This window comes from Callorhinus ursinus, unplaced genomic scaffold (genome assembly GCF_003265705.2).
Source record: "Callorhinus ursinus isolate GAN/ISIS: 27379988/994484 unplaced genomic scaffold, GSC_fseal_2.0 scaffold5, whole genome shotgun sequence".
Classification (NCBI taxonomy): domain Eukaryota; kingdom Metazoa; phylum Chordata; class Mammalia; order Carnivora; family Otariidae; genus Callorhinus; species Callorhinus ursinus.
The window spans coordinates 74,601,176-74,620,498 of record NW_027397067.1 but is presented as its reverse complement, the minus strand read 5'-3'; the positions used below and the strand labels follow the sequence as shown (position 1 = coordinate 74,620,498).

At 48.3% G+C, this 19,323-nt stretch overlaps 1 long non-coding RNA gene across 2 annotated transcripts in view; it reads right to left on the bottom strand.

Moving 5' to 3' along the window:
- LOC141372852 (uncharacterized) overlaps positions 1-19,323 on the bottom strand; it is a 28,898-nt gene that overhangs the window by 3,872 nt on the left and 5,703 nt on the right. For both annotated transcript variants that reach the window (XR_012378355.1, XR_012378356.1), the window contains exon 2: positions 6,723-6,856. This is a non-coding gene — a long non-coding RNA (uncharacterized lncRNA). The remainder of the gene's footprint in view (positions 1-6,722; positions 6,857-19,323) is intronic.

Genomic DNA, 19,323 nt, shown 5'->3' with positions numbered 1-19,323 from the left:
AGAGGGGAGGTGGCGGTCCAGGAGATTCAGTGCCCTTACCCTCTCGTGGGTCTTATGGCTCAGTGTCAACTTTCTCCAGTGGAGCCAGGCGTGTGTCTGTGGTGGGAGGTAGGGGCTCAGTGCAGGGCCCCTGGACCTGGACTGCCCTAGGCAGCATCCTTGGGCCTGTGCACCTCATTTCCTCACCTGTAAAATGAGGCAGACAGTAGCCCTGGTGGAAGGGTTAACTCAGATGATCTAGAAAAAGAATGTAGCAAGGGGTCTGGTGACAAAAAAAAAAAAAAAAAAAAAAAAAAATTTCTAAACATGTTGTTGTTGTAGTTACTGCTCTCTGGGTAATTCTGCATGCTCTGATTTCATCCTGTGGAATTTGGATAATCTGCCCCATCCGATGAATAAGGAAACTGATGCTCTGGAGACTTGTCTCCCACAACCCATGTCAGAAACCGTGCCTAGTAGCTCTCAGACTGGAATAAGCATCAGGATCCCCCTGAGGGCTGTCAAACCACAGACTGCTGAACCCCATGACCCAGGATGCTAATTCAGTAGCTTTGGGCTGGGGCCCAACAATGGATACTTCTAGCCAATTCCCAGGTGCAAGCCAGGAGCTCAGATTTGAAGCAAGTGAACCATGACCTCCTCAAGCAGAAGCCAAGCTTGCATCCCTCGGCATGTCCCCTGCAGCCAGCACGATGCCCGCCGGGTCTGTTCAGGGGCTCTGGGACTGCCTGGTGCCCACCACGACCGTGCCCATCTCTCTGCTTGCCCCGCGGCAACTCCGCCTCTCCAGCCGCTTGGCCACCGTGTCCCCAGTGTGCTCAACGTGCCCCAAACCTGCCTCCCCACAGGCAAGCAGGGCCATGAGGGCATCAGCGCTTGAGGCGGACAGACGTCTCAAAATGAGAAGAAGAAAACCTATCCTTGGAAGGTTTCTATGAAAATCAACCAATAGGAAGCCAGTGGTTCTCAAAGTTCGGCTGCATGGCAGACTCACGCGTGGAGAGTAAACAAAATACGAATGCTCAGATTCGGGCTGAATGAGTCCAGGGTAGGGCCTGGGTACCAGCCCCCGAAATGATTTTAATGAACAGAGATGTTGGAGAGCCACTGACTAACTAATATGCAAACATTCCGGGTCCCTGGTCCAGTGCGGGGTAGACAAGAGTCAGAACGTGACTGGGAGGCACACCAGATGTCCCCGAGGGTGGTGCATATCTCCACAAGTGGGCACTCATTTCTTCTCTGGTGTTTGTCCTTTTTGATAAAAACAACGTATTTTTACCCAGTTTGTTTGGAAAAAGCACGAGGCCGATTTCCTGTCCCATTACACCTTAGTGTCCCCTGCACAAGGGTGGACACTCTCTTGCTGATTTCTGGGTTCCCTCCTCCTCTCAACTTCAGATCTCCCACTGCTCAGATCGCCCTGTCACCCAGTGTTCCCAGCTGCGGGGGTTGTGTCTCAGCCCAAATATGAGTGAGCTGAGCAAGGATTAGCCCTGTGCCCTCGTCCCTGCTTCCTGGCCAGAGCAGAGGGCAGCCTGGGAGGAGCCCAGGAAGTGAGGCCTCGTTACAGCGGGGCAGCAAAAGGAGGAGACAAGGAAGCCCCCTCTGTGTCTCAAACAATCCACTGTGTGGCTAGGTCCCCATATTCTGCCACTTTCCCACCCCTAGCCCAATCACGCAGCTGAGCCTGCCTAACCACAAACTCAGATTAAAAAGTAAGGCTTGGGATCCAGGAAAATCTGGGTCTTCTTAGAAGTTAGGTTGGGAAAGTCACCTCACCCGTCTGAGCCACCACTGTCTCAGCTGTCACATGAACGTGCAGTTCCTGCCACCAGGGATGTTGGCGGAGCTCACGTGCCATGACACATGTCATGTGGCAGGTGCTCAGGAAATGCCAGAGGCTTCCCCTTGTCCATGCTCAGTTATAATTGCAGCAAACACCGACCCTCGCCATCAGCCTCCTGGAGGCCGAGGGAAGTAGAGGCGCTTTGGAGAAATTTGAGGCTGGGCCAGAGGCCCGTGGATTACATCACCACCCATGTAGGGGAACTTGACGTTGCTTCAGCATGCAGAGCAGTTGGAAAAAGTCAGAAAGTAGATGGTCAAGGATATTCGGCATAGCACCAGGAAGGCCAGAGCTGCTGCCCCATGAGAGAGAACCGGGCTGTGTATGGAAGGACAGGCAGCCATGGGGACAGACCCCAGTCCCCCTTTCCCCCTAAACTAGCCAGCAGCCCAGCCGCCTGAGGATAGAGCACTTACAAGGTGGGACTTGGGGCAAGTCAGGCCATTCCCTGGCCCCTCTATTTCTTCTCTAAAAGCCAAACAACCATGATGCCATTGTCCCAGCTCAGGTTTCCTGGGAAAACAAGCTCTGAGGAAAAGGTGGGGTGCGGGAGGTACGTCAGGCAGTGGCCCCATCCACTCCATGGGCAGAAAGGAAGCAGGATGGGGCAGAGTCAGGAGCTGGACTGTGGTGCGGTCCCAGCAGAGGACTTGGCTGAGCCCCCTCCTCTGGGAGCTCTGCGCTGGGTGGCCCCACGGGGTGAGGGGGGCCTGGCTTTGTGTCCCCACATAGGCTAGTGGTGTGGTGCAGGCAACCTGGAGGTGGGAATGTGACCTGGGGGGAGGCAGATCCCTTCGACCAAGGGCAACTCCTGCGGAGGGATTCAGCCATGAGCTGAGTGATAGGTCTCCCCGCAGAGGTCCTGGGAAGCTGATGACAGAGTCCCATCCATAGCTCTTAGGTGTGTTGGGCGGAGCGTGGAGGCAGACACACCGCGAAGCCCCCCCACCTTCAGGAGAGGGATCTCGTCATATTCTTGTCTGATAACCTGTTAGGTGACCTCATGGAAGTCAACCCGAGATAGACCTCATTTCTCAAATGGTGCAACGATTCTCTACAATTTCTCCTTGGATGAAAATACGAGGCGCTCCAAGAGAAGTTCTCATTCTTTGATAAAGAGCCTCTTACGGGAACTCAGAGCATTACAGTAACTGAGGACCAATCCAGCCCTCCCACTGAACAGATGGGAAAACAGAGTCCCCGGGAGAAAAATGGCAAAGCTTGGACCAAGGTACAAGTCTCCTGACTGTCAGAGGAACGCCTTTTCATGGCAGACCCCTGTGTTTCTTTCCCGCCAACATTCTCTCAAAGCTGACGCCCAATCGTGAAACAAATCAAACTCAGTCCAGCAAGTCTTTTGAATGGGATGTAGTCCAGGGACGGAGCACTGTGCTCCAGTCAGAACAGATCTTTGCACACATCCCAGCCCTGTCACCCAGCACCTGTGTGCCCTTGGAGATGCCACCCCTCTCCTGCACCTGCCTTTTCATCTGCAAAATGGGCATGGCAATCCTTACTTCATAGAAGTGCTGCAAGAACTTAATAAAATTTACCACGTGGGTAAAGTGCTTAGGCTAGAAGCCAGCTTACTAGGAGCACTGCAGAGGGCAGCTGGTGTCATTACTGTGTGTTTGGGGCTGGGCCAGGCACTGAGAAGCCGAGAGGAGTAAATATGGACATGGTCTCCTCCTTCCTGGGATTTATGACAAAGAGCTAAGACGTCAAGCTGGGGAGAACTTAACAAATGTCAGGGAGGGAGTGACTAAGTGGCTTTGTGCGAGGTGGCTGGCAGGACAGATTTTCTAAGAGAGGAAACGGAGGAAAAACCCAGGGTTGACCAGATTGAAATGAAATGTGCATGGGACGTCTTTTTATTTTCTTATTTAAAAAAAATTTCCTGTTAGCTAATATTAGATGCATTCTCATCTAACTGTCCAAAGCAGTTCACTTAGGAGGCCATCATCCTTCCCTTTCTACAGATAGAGAGAGAACTCTCTACAATAGAGAGAGAACATGGGCTCAGAGACACCCAGAGACTCACCCAGAGTCACACAGTTAGATACTCTCGGGGCGGTTTTAGGGAAGATGGAACATTTATTGGTATATTTTAGTTCCTCTGATACTTTTTTTCCATTGAGGTGAAATTCACGTGACATAGAAAGTAAAGGTTTTGTTTAAAATGTACTATTCAGGGCCCCCTGGGTAGCTCAGTGGGTTAAAAGTCTGCCTTCGCCTCAGGTCGTGATCCCAGGGTTCTGGCATCGAGCTCCATGTCGGGCTCCCTGCTCAGCATAGAGTCTGCTTCTCCCTCTCCCTCTGCCCTCGCCCCTGCCTGTGCGCTCTCTCTCTCAAATAAGTAAATAAAAAATGTACAATTCAATGACATTTACTACATTCACAGTGTTGTGCAACCACCACCTCTGTCTAGTTTCAAAACATCTTTATCACCCAAACTAAAGTCTCTCACCCAGTGAGCAGTTACTCCTTACTTCTTCTCCCCTTGTTCCTGGCAATCACCAATCTGGGTTCTGTCATTATGGATTTACCTGTTCCAGATATTTCTCATAAATGGAATCAGACTTTCGCTTAGCTTCCTGTTTTTAAAATTCATCCATGTTGTAGCAGGTGTCAGAACCTCATTCCTTTTTGTGGCCGACTGAGGCTCCATTGCATGCGTCGGCCACAATTTGTTGATCCGTTCATCCGCTGACAGACATCCAAGTTGTTTCCACCACTTGGTTTTTGTGACTAAGGCCACTATACATATTCATGGACAAGAATTGTTGAATACTTGCTTTTGAGCATATACCAAAGAGCAAAATTGCTGGGTCATACACCAATGCCATGTTTCACTTTTTGAGGATCTCCCAAACTCCTTTCCACAATGGCCAAAGTATCTTCCATTCCCAGCAGCAACGGCCAAGGACTCCGGATTCTCTACATCTTTGCGGACACCTGCTACTTTCCTTCTTCTAAGTTTTTATTATCATCCTGACAGGTGTAAAGTGGTATTCCATTGTGATTTTGACTTGCATTTTCCAAACGCCTGATGACATTGAGCATGACTTTTCATGCACTCCTTTGCCATTTGTGTATCTTTTTTAGAGAAATATCTATTCATATCCTTTGTTTGTTTTCTAATTGAGTTGTTTGTCCTTTCATGTGTATTATGTTGTAAAAATTCTTTCTGTATTTTGGATACTGGACCCTTATCAGATATATGGTTTGCAAATATTTCCCCCATTCTGTGGGCTGTCTTTTCACTTTGATGATAATGTTCCTTCATGCACAGACGTTTTGTATTTGGAAGAAGTCCTGTTTCTATGTTTTCTTCTGTGGCTGGTGCTTGTGGTGTCATCAGGACTGATAGGTAAGCCCTGGCCCTCTAGCAGGGAGTCAGGGTCCCTCCTGCTACACGCGGGCAGCCTTTGGAGGGGCAGTGAAAGGTGCTTGCACTTGAGGTAAAATGAACCAGGTCAGGAAGCAGTAGGAAGCCGCCAGTGAGCGAAACTGTATGAAGTTCAAGGTCAGGGGTAGGGGCCCCGTGGCAGTTCCCTCCCTGTCCATCCTGCTGGCCTGGCCAGTGGGGCTTAGTTCTAGGGGCCTGAGGGGCTGGGCAGCAGGAGGGGCTTTGAAAGGCCCCATCTTGACGGGGGGGGGGGACTTCAAACCTTTAAACAGAACAAGGAAGGGGGGGTGCAAGCAAGTGGGGGCTGCTGACAGCAAGGGAGGGGAGGGACATGCGAGGAAGAAGGGAAAAGAGGGACATCCAGGCTGGGGACAGGGTGAGAACAGATGTTGGAAAAGACAGTGCTTTTCCAAACGCTCAAGCATGGAGCCGACACCCACCACAGGCACTCTTGGGCTCCAGTCTGTGGCCCCCAGGGGTGCCCCGAGGGTACTTGGAGCGGGGGCTGGCCTTGGGAATAATCTCAGACTCAGACACATGCACTCATGCGCTGAGCCTCTTTGCACACATTACCTCACTTACTCCTTCCAGCCTTTCTGTGGGATATTTATTTCCCAGCTTCATATGGAGAGTGTCAGAGCCAAAATAATTTGCCCAAAGACCCCACCACAGACAAGGAAGCGACCAAATTTGGCCTCTTGTATCCTGCTCCCTAGTGTGGTGGCTCCTTCTGTTATGACTCAGCTATAAACAGATTCGCAAAGCGACCCTACGTGATTCCTGGAGGTCACTCAAAGTCGGGGCCAGCTGTGCGTAAGATGTGGTGCAGGGGGGCTCGCTACTTGGAGCGTGGTCCATTGACTGGGAGCATCAGCAGCCCCTGGGAGCTGCTTAGAAATGCAGAGTCTCAGGCCCTGCCCAGACCTGCTGGATTAAAATCTGCATTTTTAACAAGCCCCTTGGGCGACCTGTATGTACATAAGAGTTCGGGAAACATCTGTCTAGGGCTATCGCTTCAGACTTGCAAGAGGCATTTTCACCATTAGCAATAAGGATAGCTGCAGTCGTCACCATGAGGCTCCGCCTCCCGGTCCGACCACAGACAGCTCCAAACGTCTCAAAAATATCATCTGACCAGAAAAGCTTATAACTGCTTTGCTTATCAGCCAATGGCTGACCTCACAACCTCTGGCAAGACAAAATGTTCTGCTCCCCCAATGAGATCAATAGTACATTTCTGGTGATGCACTTATCTCGTTACCATTGCTGACGTATATTATGTAAAACTGCCCCTCTTGTTTCCACTGTCTTTGGTTTCTTTCAATTTCTGACCTGCCTTGATCCTAGAGCACTTGGAAGCTTATGCAGCAACCCGGACGTCTCGCCCTTGAAGTCCCCAGGGGGCCCCCCCGTGGTGGCCTTGGCTTGTGCCCTCGGCTCAGAGATAAGACAGCTGTGTCCCACCTTCCATTCTCTAGGCGATTTCAGGATCCAGCGCTGGCTGAGTCCTTCCTGTCGTCTCTTCTTTGAGGATTTTCTGGACTTGACTGTGGTCCTTTTTGGACCTTCTTTCCCAACATTGCTGGACTCAGAGACTGCTAGGAGACAAAAGGCACCTGGCTCAGAATATATGCAGATGGTGCTAAGCAGAATCTTCCATCCCTCTCCATGATGGGTTGGGACTAGGGAAATCTGGCAGCTCAGGACCCAGGATGGGACCCAAGGGATCAGCTAAGGAAGGTAGGGGTTGGGAGAGAACAGCACTGAAAACCCAGGGCTCGAGGGGCAAACAGAACCGAGATAGGATCCGGCTCTGCCTCTGATTTGCTGGGTGACTCTGGGTTAATTACTTACCCACTCTGAGTTTCCCTGGCCTCATGGATAAAATGGGAATGATCCCAACCTCTGGAGGTTGAATTAAATATATGTCAAATACTGGATGTGCCTGGCCTGTTACATACAGACACTCAATAAAAGGGAGCTTGTACTTTGACTATAGAGTCAGTCATTGAGGGATAGGGCTCCCCACAAATGTCATGACTCTTCCAATTTTTTAAAACACAAACACACACACGCACAATCATGTTTTCCTGCATAAAATTCAGTGAAGGATAACTGAAAAATTAAAAGGTAAATGATTCCTTCAGATACTAATTTTTTTAATTTAAATTCAATTAGCCAACATACAGTACATCATTAGTTTCAGATGTGGAGCTCAATAATTCATCAGTTGCATATAATACCCAGCGCTCATCACATCCTGTGCCTTCCTTCATGCGATACTTAGTGACCCACAGGCCAAATCTACCCATGGCCGATGTTTTATGGCCCACACACCAAGAATAAATTTTACGCTTTTAAAAAGAATCTGGATCAGGGAACCATCCTGGGAACAGCCTCCCTTATCAAGCGCCTGCTATGTGTCCAGTGGCCGTCCCAAGTGACCCTGTTTACTCTTCCCAATCAATACACCCAGGGAGACACCCATCATTGTCCCATTTTACAGATGAGCAAACAGAGACTTGGAAAGCATAACTGGACCACAGTCACCAAGCTAAGGAGTGGCTATGCCTGGGTTGAGTGGCCACTGCTCCAAACTAATCCCTTTACTTCAGACCTTCTGAATGGGTTTGGCAAGAGTCAAAACCAAGAAAGGAAAATCCTCAAATGCCAAGGATCCAGTCCACGGCCTGGAGTGGGGGCGGGATCCATGCTGGAGGCCCCATCAGGGAGGCTGAAGTCAGCTAAGTCAGGAGTGACAAAGGTCTATGTCAACAACCTGTTAGGCTGCCACCATCTACAGTTCTGTAGGTTGTGCACTGCACAAAGAAGATGAGCAGAGGCTCAAAGCCAACCCACTCTCTTCTGGCCAAATGTGTTCCCTGGTGCAAGACTGTATCCATCCAAAGCAAGTGGGAGTTTTCTTCCTATGAAAAGATCACCTGTTCCCTGCACTGTGGAGCTGCATCCACCCAGCAGGTGCACCTCTTTCTAATTGCATAGAGACTCCATGTAAGCTAGCAATGTCCCAACTGTGTCTGAGGATTTGGAGGGAGCCAGGCCTGAGTGGTCTTGGGAATGGAGGAGACTTCACCTTTAAAGCACATAGAAATAAAAAAGCAAATGTCACCCACCCCTGAGGTTTTACAGATGGGGAGTATCAGGCTCCAGGAGGCAGACTGACTTGCCCTGTGGAGGTGACTTGTTAGTGGCATGATTTGGAGCAGAACTGACCCTCAGGTTTGGCAATCTCTGAGGGCGTCTCTCAAAATGCAGCAACTAAGACAACGGGAGCTGGGCATGGGGCTATAGGATGGTACCATGTCTTTATAACTTCTTGGCAAAGCAAATTCTTAATAAATGGTCATTGTGTTGTTGATAACGATATTCGGTACATACCTGGTGGAAAAAAATTGCAGCAAAAGCAGCAATAAATTGGGGCGATTTCCTAGTTAACATCTGTTTTCCAATAGTGTGCTACATTTCAAAGGTCTTTTCTCATCCCTGTCAGTTAGGACCTAGGGGTAACGTACGTTGAGGGAAGGGGAAGGAGGAGATATTTATTTCCAAAATGCCGAGACTGGGCTGTGCCCGTTTCCTGGCACTTCCCTACACAGGTGCCTGGCGCGTACAAGGTCATCGAGCTTTACGCTGAAGGTCAATGCCCTCTCCAGAAGTTGTTCCCTATAAAAGGGGCACATGTCCCTTCGTGTGTCTCTCCACCACAGGCCATCCACAGGCCTCCTCCAATTTCAGCCTCACGCTACTCTTGTGAAGGCTTTTTACTGGGGGTCACAGAGCAGGGAGCTCCGGTCTGCCACCTGTCAGCACAAACTAACACTGTCTCCTGGACAGGAGGTGGTTCCTTCATGCTAAATCAGACGACGTGGGATCGTCTGTCACCCGTTGGTCACGACGGAGGCGGTGCGGCGCGTCCTGCCTGGCCCCTGGCCCTGCTTAGCCTGCGCATCACGCTAATTGAGGTGGATGCCTTTGTGCGCTGATGAATTGAAGAACAGGCCCGTTGTGGGGATGTCAGCGTGGCCTCCATCTGGAGAGCGTCCGGGCTCCCTCCTCAGTGGCGGGGGGAGCTTGGGCATGTCCCTCCTGGGGGTGTGAAATGTTCCGTTGCAAACCCGGGCTAAGCAGTCATCAGACTATTTTAAACCCCCACTGGAAGGAGGGCCATGCCCACTACCCCATGCTACTTGAGATGGCTTCCTCTTAAACCTGGAAAATACAGCATATGTGCCCGTGAGAGAGAGAGAGAGAGAGAGAGAGAGAGAATGTAGAAGGTAGACACCTCAAATTTCTTTTCTCTTGGAGCCTGTCTGCTTCCTTTTTCTCCTCTGTTGTGAACCTGGCAAAGGACACGGACAACGGTGTATTCATTAAAAATGCTCCTCGAGTAGCTAATCTGTGCAGGACTTTGGAAGAACTGGCATGACAAGCCCAGACATGGGGGCTGAGCCGTGCCCTCCTCATGACCGCCAGGCCTTTGCCTGTCCCCACCTCGGGTTCATTGTGGGTGTTAGCGAAATGCTGGCTGAACTGAGCTGAGCCGAGAAAAGCTAAAAGATCACCCCTGTCAGCGTTGCTCCCCTGGAGATCCAGCCAGGCACACACAGGTCCAACCAAGTCAAATCCCAAGTCGTCACATCATTATTGCATGCTTGTTATGCACCTCAATATACACTATTGCATTGTTCACTCGCTTATCCAGCAGAGCCTTTATCCACGAAATTTCTGTGCTTGGCAGAGACCGTGAGTAGCACCGGGGCAGTGATGAAGAGGTGAACCCAGAAGCTTTCCCCTTACATGACCCGGGAGGAAGAGAGACACATCCCGTGATAAATATAACACAGTGTGCTCACTCCCAGGGCTCGTGCAAAGTGCGGGAGGGACACATCGGGTGGGAGGCACCTGGTTCATGTTGCAAACTAATCTCAGCTCAAGTTCAGCAGTTCAGAAGGCGGAAGGGAAGAAAGTGGGCATTAGCTAAACTCCTCTCGGTTCCTGGCATGGACGTGTTTCCCACACAATGCCAAGCATGCTTCCTAAGACCCTTATGAAGGAAGAGTTTCTTCCCCTCGGTCTGCAGAGAAGAACACAGAGGCCCCAAGGGGAAGGGGACTTGTTCAAGGTCATAGAACCGGATTGTTGATAAGGGTTTGCACCCGCAGAGGCGCAGAGGGTGGGAAAGGGTCGGTAGGGTCGGGGAGGTCGACTGGGTAGCACATTTCATAAAGAGGTTGCCCTTTGGCAACCCCGGCGGGGGGCCACAGCTAAGCCGTGCTGAGTCTTAACTAGCAGCGAGTACGAGTGTACAGCGTGGACTCCAGCAGACGCTGAGGCCTGAACAGTAATCTCAATCCCACGCCACCAGCTGTGGGACGGGGGGTGAGTCCCTTAACTTCTCTGAGCCTCGTTTGTCCCACCTGTGGCACAGAGACTATTCACACTGGTACCCATCTCCCAGGGCTGCTGGAGGGCCAGAATGAGTTGCACACATTACCCTGCATTGAGCCGTGCCCAGAAAGGCAGAAACACATAATATATGTTAACACTTCTACTGGATGGACAGCACCCAGCACAGCTTCTGGCGCTAAGAGATGCTTAACAAATGATCATTATTTTTATCTTGTGTTTTGTCAAGATTATCCAATACCTTCATTGCTTCATTGACCTGTGTCACGATCAGGTAAAGAGGGGAGTATTTGTCAGCTACTGATCCCATCTTGAGGCAGGGGCAGTGTTTATACATTGGGAATGAAGCCCTTTTTTGACGACTGGGAAGGCAGGGAACAAGGAGAACGCCCTTTCGTGGCTCTCCGTGAGTTTCTGTTTCCAGCCGTGTGGCCCTGACATGAGGGGGTGCGCAGCCATTTACAGACAATGCCCACGAAGGGTGCATGAGGCTCTCGCTCTGTGGTGGGCATGGAGATGGTTAAGAGTTTCTACCTCTAGAGCGTTGCCTGAAAAGTACCCCAATGTCACTGCAAAAGCTAGATGTTTCTTTTGGCTCTACCGTCCACCCATTGTATAATCTTGGATGCCTGCCTTGCCTATTCATTAGCTGATCTGATCTTCATAATATCCCATTTAATAAATGGAAAAGCGATAGAAAGAGACCTGCCCCAAATTACAGAGACAGTTAGCCTAAGCATAAACTAGGAACGAGGAACATACAGTAGACTGGGAGCTCCTGGCTGGATCTGGACGTCATTGAGAGGATTCAACAGCTCTGCGGGCAGGTGTATCAGATAGCCCTGCCCTCCAGCACCCACCCCAGCACCTCACAGCCTCCCTCAAGGGGTCCAACCTTGACCTTGGACAACTTTCCCACCCCACCCTGCAGGGCTCCAGCCCCTCCCACAGTGACAAGCTTCCCCTCCACCCCGGGGGGTTTCTCTGTTGCTCCTGAGATGAGATTCTTGGAGCCTGGGGATGACCCGCATCCGTGGCTGGGGACCCATGAAGCCAGATCTCTGATGGATGGGAAGTGGGAGCCCGTGAACCTGCTCCCTTCCCTCTCCCTCCGCATCACTCCACAGTCTGCTCCCTGATGCAGAAGTTCCTGAGCCTCTTGGGGACAGTCCCTGAGATAGAACAATACCAAGTGAAGCCCCCACCCTCCAGGGTGTTCCCCTCCCTCCCCATGTGCCTCCCCCTTCTCTCTCCAGCTTCTTTGGAATTCTTCTCTCTGGTAAAGTAATAACAAGGAAGCTTTTGCTTCCCTAGCCTTTGCTCAGTGGGATTCTAAGAGAAAGTAACTTCCCTCTCATTATTATTAATTAGGATAGCTAAGAGGCAGGGGAAGGGAGGAAGGAGGAGGCAGAACATGACAGAGAGGGAGAGAGGAGGTGCCCTTGGCTGGAGGTGGGCATTAAAGAAGCATCAGGAGCATTCCAGCAATCGGCCGCAGTGGTCCAGTGCACAGACTTGACGGCAGACTGAGGATGACTGCCAGGGTTTGCATCCCTCTTCTGTTAGTTACAAGCCTGTCACTGGGCAATTCTCTGAATCTTCTGTTTCCTCATCTGGAAAGTGCAGATGACAATGATTCCTACATCATAGGGTTTCTGTAAATATTAAGCTTACTGGTATTTGTTGAACGCCTAGCACAGTGTCTGATACATTGTTAAGTATTATTTCTGTGCTTAGTAAACATACAAGTCAACTAACTCTCCCATGACCTTGTAGGCAGGACTCTGAGGAAGTAAGTGAGTTTCTCTGGGCCACAGTTTCTTTAGCAATAAAATGAAAGGTTTGAATTGATAAAGGGCTCCTCTAGTTCTGAGCCTCTGCTTTCTAAAGAGAACCCGGGCGCTAATGTGAATCCAGCACTGTTGCGAGTCAGGGATGGTCCTGAGATCTTATATAAATGGTCTTAAGATTTATATAAATTATGCCATAATTAATCCTCACAAGAGGTCTGTGAGGTTGTGGTGAGTTCCCTGTATTTTACAGACGAGAAAGGGAAGGCTCAGAGAGGTTAAGTAACTTGTACATGGTACAGAGTGAGCTGTGGGATCCTGTTGCAGGGACAAAGTAGGTCTGTAGAGACCTAAGCTTCCGGGCTCAAGATGAGACTCCAGGGCTAGATGCATTCCTGGCCACTTAGAGATTATTGAATAGGTGTCATTCTGTGTGCTCGATGCTTCCTGCCACTGCCCGGTGGCCAGGGCCGCCTGGGAGGGGTGCATTGGTGTGCACGCTGTGACAGTGGGTGTCCTAAGGAACAGAGCGCATTGGGATTAGAGCTCCCGGGTCTGTTTCTCTGTCTGCCGGATCACACTGGAGCTGGCAAACGGTGGGTGCTCAACATAGGTTGACACATGGCTACTTCACCTTTCCCAGAAATTTGGGCTAGATGAAGGTTTGGTTTGGCTTTTTAAAATTTTTTCCAAGCTATTACCTGTCCATAAAACACTTCATATAGTGTTAAACTATTGCATAAAATAAACAAGGTAAGATTTCTTTCATCACCTCCCTAGATGAATGGCAACGGGAGAAACTCAGAGCCTTTGACTTCCTCTGTAGGCTTCAAGGGGGACAGGCTGAGACATTGTCAGGGTGTGGGTGGCAGGGGAGTGTGGAAAGGAGCCATGCACCCAGGAATCCTCCCCCTGCCTGGGGTTCTCGTGTCTAGGGAAGTCCAAACATTTCCCTTCAGTCCAAGCTAACAGCATTTGCTGTGAGTTTATTTTGATGTTGTCACACTGTCCCCAGAGAGTGGCACTGACATGTTTTCTTTTCGTCTTGGTATCACAGGACCACATTTTTTGCTCATAGGTATCAGAATCAGCTCATTTTGACACGAAACCCTGGCATCTGCAGATTGCAAGTAACGCATTTCTGCTTCTTGGGGAAGCTCAGCCAGCCTCTCATGGTGGGGCGATCAGAACATGACAACCCGTCTGTTCAGGGGAGATCACTTCATTTAAGGGCATGGTAGTCTTGGACCGAGAGATCTGCAGGTAGATACATGGATGGGTGTATTGTTCTATTTAATACATATATCTTCTTAAGCCTCTTCATGTTAAGCACTGGAAACCCAGCAGGGAAAAGGGAAGACAATCTCTGCCTTCATCGTGCATTTTTAAAGGGGAATGCAGAAAATGAACTAGTGCGTTCCCCCAAAACCAATGTCCAGCTGGGATTATGCCCTAACAGCCGGGCACAGGGAAGTGTGCATCAGAGGATAGTGTGGTCTGGGGAAGAACATCAGAGAAAGATAGTGGGGTCTGGGGAAGACCACGTATAGTAAATGTTCCAGATCACCAGCTCTGGGTCAGGGACAAGGCGGGGTGAGCACAAAAGGATGGGAGCGACACACACCCTGCCTGCAAGACGGTCACATCTGTTGAGTGCAAAAGGGAGATTATGTGTAAGGTACAATGCGCACAAGGGGAAGGGATTCGAGAACACGCCTGGGAAAGCCAGGGCTGTTGCAGGGAAGACAGCGTGCCATCTGTGGCTTGAAGTCAAGCAGTCAGGGCTGGCTGGACAAGATGGCAAGAAGGCAATACACAAAAATATGGAGGCATGAGAGAACATAGAATACGCAGGATGAGTATGCAGGAGTCTGGTGCTTAGGAAACAAAACACTACGAGGAATGGAGAGAAGGAGCAGGATTTGGGATGGGGCCGCAGCCAACGGCAGTCCAGGGTGGTCTGCATGCCCTGCTGACGTGGTATCACTTACAGCCTGCAGATGAGGGGGCGGTCACAGAGGAACACCTGAGTGTGTCAATGGGAGGTCCAGGTAGTCCTGAGATGCTGCTGCTAATGGTAATCTCCCCCCCCTCCCCTTCCTCCTCCCCCCACTCGTGTTCCTCCCCCCTCCCCACCTCCTCCCTCCTCCTCCTTTCTCCTTTTTCAATTGACCCTTGCTGAATATATTGTAAAATTATGAGTTTATTCCTTTGTCTTAATGAGAAGAGATTCTTGTGAACATCCCAAATACGTTTGCATATTTGTCCAGAGTTTGAGGTCATTATTCAGCACATAACCCTTAGGGCCAGGACCAGCAGGTGTAACCAGAGAAAAAATATCCGAGCACACAGACTGAGGAGCCCTCGTGGTGACTGGGTCCGATGGGTCTCCAGCTGTGCCCATGATCCACGGAGGGGATCTTAAGCTGCTGTAGCAGGTAAAGGAGGTCCAAGGGTCCTCTTTCCCTACATCGAGGATATCTTTTTTTTACACCAGGGTTGTCTCAGCCAGAAAATGTTTCTTGCAAGGAACAGAAACAGTTCACAGTTAAAAAGTAAGGAGGGCAAATGGAATCCAATGGAAAAATGTGGACTCATTCTACATAAATGAAAGGAAGGCTCAACAACAATAATAATAAACACATATTGAGCACCTACTATCTGTCTGTCACTATTCAAGAGCTTTACACTTATTAATGTATATAAGCTTTAGAACAGTACTAAATATGAAAGTGGACACTATTACAATGCCGATTTTACAGCTCAGAAAACTGAGACTCAGAGAGGTGAAGTAATAAACCCAAGGTCACACAGGTAGGTAGCATCTTAGCCACGATGTGAACACACAAAATCTGGTTTCTGAACCAATGCTTTTGACCCCTATGCTGAAAAACAAGAAGCAAGCAGGAAGGTAATGTCTAGTGCTCTAGGTGGAAAGAAGCAAAGAATGATCTCTTCAGGGACGTGGCATGGATGACAGGCCTAGTGTGGGATGCCTGCCACCTTGTAACTGAGGAAGGGTTGGGTCTCATGGCTGGAAGCTTCCCCAAAACTACTTGGAACGGGGGAGAGCCATTTCTCAGAACAAAGGCCAACAGGGGGTTCCACAGAAGATTAAGTGTGAAGCAATAAACAAACAAATGAAAAAGAGTTCAACTACAAAAAGAAATTATCCTTAGAGCCCTCTTATTTTGTATATGAATAAAAAGAGGAAAAAGTTGAAGTTGCCGTTTTGAGTTGTTCGTTATTATTATATTATTGTACATTGAAATATGTTTTAATATGAAAATCATTAAAAAACCCATTTTGGGGATGCCTAGCTGGCTCAATGGGAAGAGTTTGCAGCTTTTGATCTTGAAGTCATGAGTTCCAGCCCTGAGTTGGGTATAGATTACTTAAAATAAATAAACTGAAAAAAATTAATTTTTCTTTAGGTCTTTGAATTCAACTTACAAATCTTTTTTAACATAGACTATATTTTAACAATTACTTTCAAGGAGTCTCTTGTTCAGTGTTTAAAGAACCCTAAATAGCTTCAAAGGACTGGCCCAGATAAAAGCTCAATTCATTAAATCCCCTCCTTTGTTTAAACTGATGTTTCAAAAGCCTGCCTAAGTATTTAAATCATCTAGTGAAGTTATAATTCAACTTATAACTAAGTTGAAGACTCTCTGATTCTTCTAAACGATCAAACATGGTAAACTTCCTAATTAAAAAAAAAAACTTTTCCAATGGAAATTTACAAATCTAAATTACAGCACTACTCAGTTACATTTTAAATCGGCATCCTCAGGCTAATCGGACTCTAATGTATCAAAACATTTTCCTTTTCTTTTTATTATACCGCAGACTTCAAATACCAAACATATGCTGATCTCCCCACGGACCTTACTTCTGGGATTTCCTTTCCCTTCACTCTGTATGACACATTCTAAACTTTTGCCAGGGTGGAAAGTGGTCAGCACTAGGAGAATAAACAAGGTGTTTCAACATCACAAGCAAGGACTGACCTACACTTATGAACTTAGTGATCAGAGATTTCTGGCCAGAACACAAGGTCTGAGGGACAAGGACAATTTTTTTTTTTCGTCGAGACAGGTGGCGTGTTCAGGCTTTTCCTAGTTACTATGGCAACAAGCTACTCCAAGTCCACCCTGTGCACCTGGGATTCGTTTCTGCACTCTTGCCCCTGCATCTAGGTTGAGTGCTCTAACCCCTTCTAACCTTGCAGCATGGACTGCTAATTGTCCCCAAATAGCCACTTCCCACAGCATACATTCCTAGGATAAGGACTACATTTACCAGTGTCCCTTGCAGCTAGGCAGCTGGGAGTGGCCTTGGGAATGAGATCCCAAGTGGAAGCGGTGTAGGAAAATGTCCTTAAAGGTAAAGGGCATGTTCTTATCTCCTTCTGAATGATTGGAATAAAGATTTGATGTCTGAAGCTGGAGCAGCCAACGTGGACTAGGAAGTCCCTTGGGGCTGGATGGTGCAGCCTACTCTAGAACCAGCTGGATGGAGCCTGGGTCCCTGACACTACAGAATGCCATGCCAACTTTGTGTCCCAGGACTTAGAAAAAGGGAAGATTAACTTCCACCTGATAAGCCACTGTGATTTGGGGTTTTCTGTTGTTGAACCTAATCCTAACTGCTATTGACACTTCTGCCTGATTTGCACAGGTGAAATTCCGAATTCTTCCCCAGGGAACAGGATTCTTCGACAGTCAGCTATTTTACTGCCTGATGGAATCACCCGTGTCTGGTTATAGACTACAGTCCTTAGGCACCCCAATGACTTACAGGATTTTACCAAACTGACGCGCCAAACCAGTAGCAGATGTCACATCTCTTAAAACTGAGGCTATAGCTCTCCCAACACAACATCAAGGTAGATTTAGCTGCCTCCAGAATCATTACATGCACATCATTAAATGCAAGAAGCTAACATTAATTTATATTTTGAGTTTGCAGTTCGAAATATGTAACTGAACACCAAAATATCTAGTACGTCAATACACACGAAAATGGCAATAGTTTGCTGCGCACTTACCATGTGCGTGGTTGTCTAAGAACCACCTTATTTAACCTTTCCAACATCCTAGAAGGGGAAGTCTGTCATTATTCTCATTTGAGACATAAGGAAGCCACAGCCACATGTTTTGCCCAAGCTCAGATGTGCAGCAGCATTCCACAATCCACTAAGTGTTAGAGGTACTCCTGCCTGGGTGCAGTCTCCTCATGGTTTTAATGATCAAGAGAGAAGAGAACAGAAAGATGCTTGCCGGTTTAGTCTCAGGGCAAGTTAGCCTGTTTGACTACAAAAAAATACAGAGAAATTATTTCAGGGCTTTGCGATTTCTCAACAGCATATAAGGCTGTCATCTTTATTCTCTTTAAATATGGAAACCCTCTATCCAAAATTTGGATATAGGCTTGGTTTCTACTGAGCAAAAGTAACTTGCTCTCCTTCGGGCGGGGGGTGGGGTGGGTGGGTGCGGAGGCAAATTCAAAATTGCAAGGCCAACTCCATAGGCATGTAGTTTAGAAAAGAGGGAATTACAGGGCTTTCTTCCCCCCAGAGAGATGCTGTTGGCCTGGCAGAACCCTGGTATTTGGCAACTCCCACACTGAGTACTTTTCCATTCTCATCTATAAAACATTTGCAGGAATGTTGACAAGTATAATATGCATAAGAAAGATACTTAAATTAATAATGGCCATCATTTATTGAATGCTTACTAAGTATCTGGCACTGAGCTAATAATTTTCATATATAATCTTTCCCCTTAAAACGACTCTGAGAGGCTACCATCTGCCCATTCTGCAGACAAAAACGGGAAGGCTCAGAAAGTGTAAATCATCCACTGGCTGGAGCTGCTGCCCTACCTCCGCTCTGCTGTTTCCTCCAGCAAGGAAGCAGGGCTCAGCTTCGCTGTCTGTTCTTTCCTTCAATTTCTCCAGTGAAAGTGCTGGTTCTTAAATGTCAGAAAACCATGACAGAGATCATTTTCGATCCCTAAAGAGCCCACAATTTCTTATCAAGAATGAAAGTGTTAACCTTGGAGTCCTTGACATATTTCAAATACAGTAATTGCATTCTGCTTGTTTCGACTTTACTCTGAAATAAAATCATTGAAAAACACCATAGAACAAAAGGTTTCCGGTTGCGAGGACCCTTAAGATTATCTAAGCCAGTAGTTTCCATCCTGGGAACAGTTTGTCCAAATGGCAACCCAAGTGGAAGGGCATGCACAGTTGAAGTCACCTTTGCTTGTGCTTCTCTTTGGAAATAACTTCCATAATGATAATTAATCATGGATACTCTAATATCCCCAGTATCCAGCCATTCAATAAATATTTGCGAAACGGATTAATGGAGGTGGGTACCCAGTGCGCAAGCCCCTCCAGTTCGACAGAGCAGTTTGAAAACTTTGCTCCAACTCAACCTCCTAACAAGAAAGTCTTCAGAGAAAGGAAACTGTCCAAAGGCAAGTGGCTACAGAGTAGCAGAGCCAGAACTTGGGGCCAGAACATCTTATCAAAAAGACTTTGTCCACAGCCCTGTTGGGATTTATGGTTGAGTGGCTGAGTAAGGTCCTGTCCACCCAGCCCCTGTGGCCGTTTTACAAAAGGAACTTGTTTACAAAGGCTGATTCCTGGACCCCGACGCAGGTCTAGTGAATTTCAAATCTCTGGGAGTGGGATGCAGGACTCTGTGCTTAGAATAAGCCTCCTGGAGTCATCCTTGTGCACACTGAAGTTTGAAAAGTAGACTCTAAAAGTTCCTTGTCTGGCTCCAGGAAGTAACTGGAGACTTTCTTGGCTGTGATCCTTCTCCTGCTTGGGAC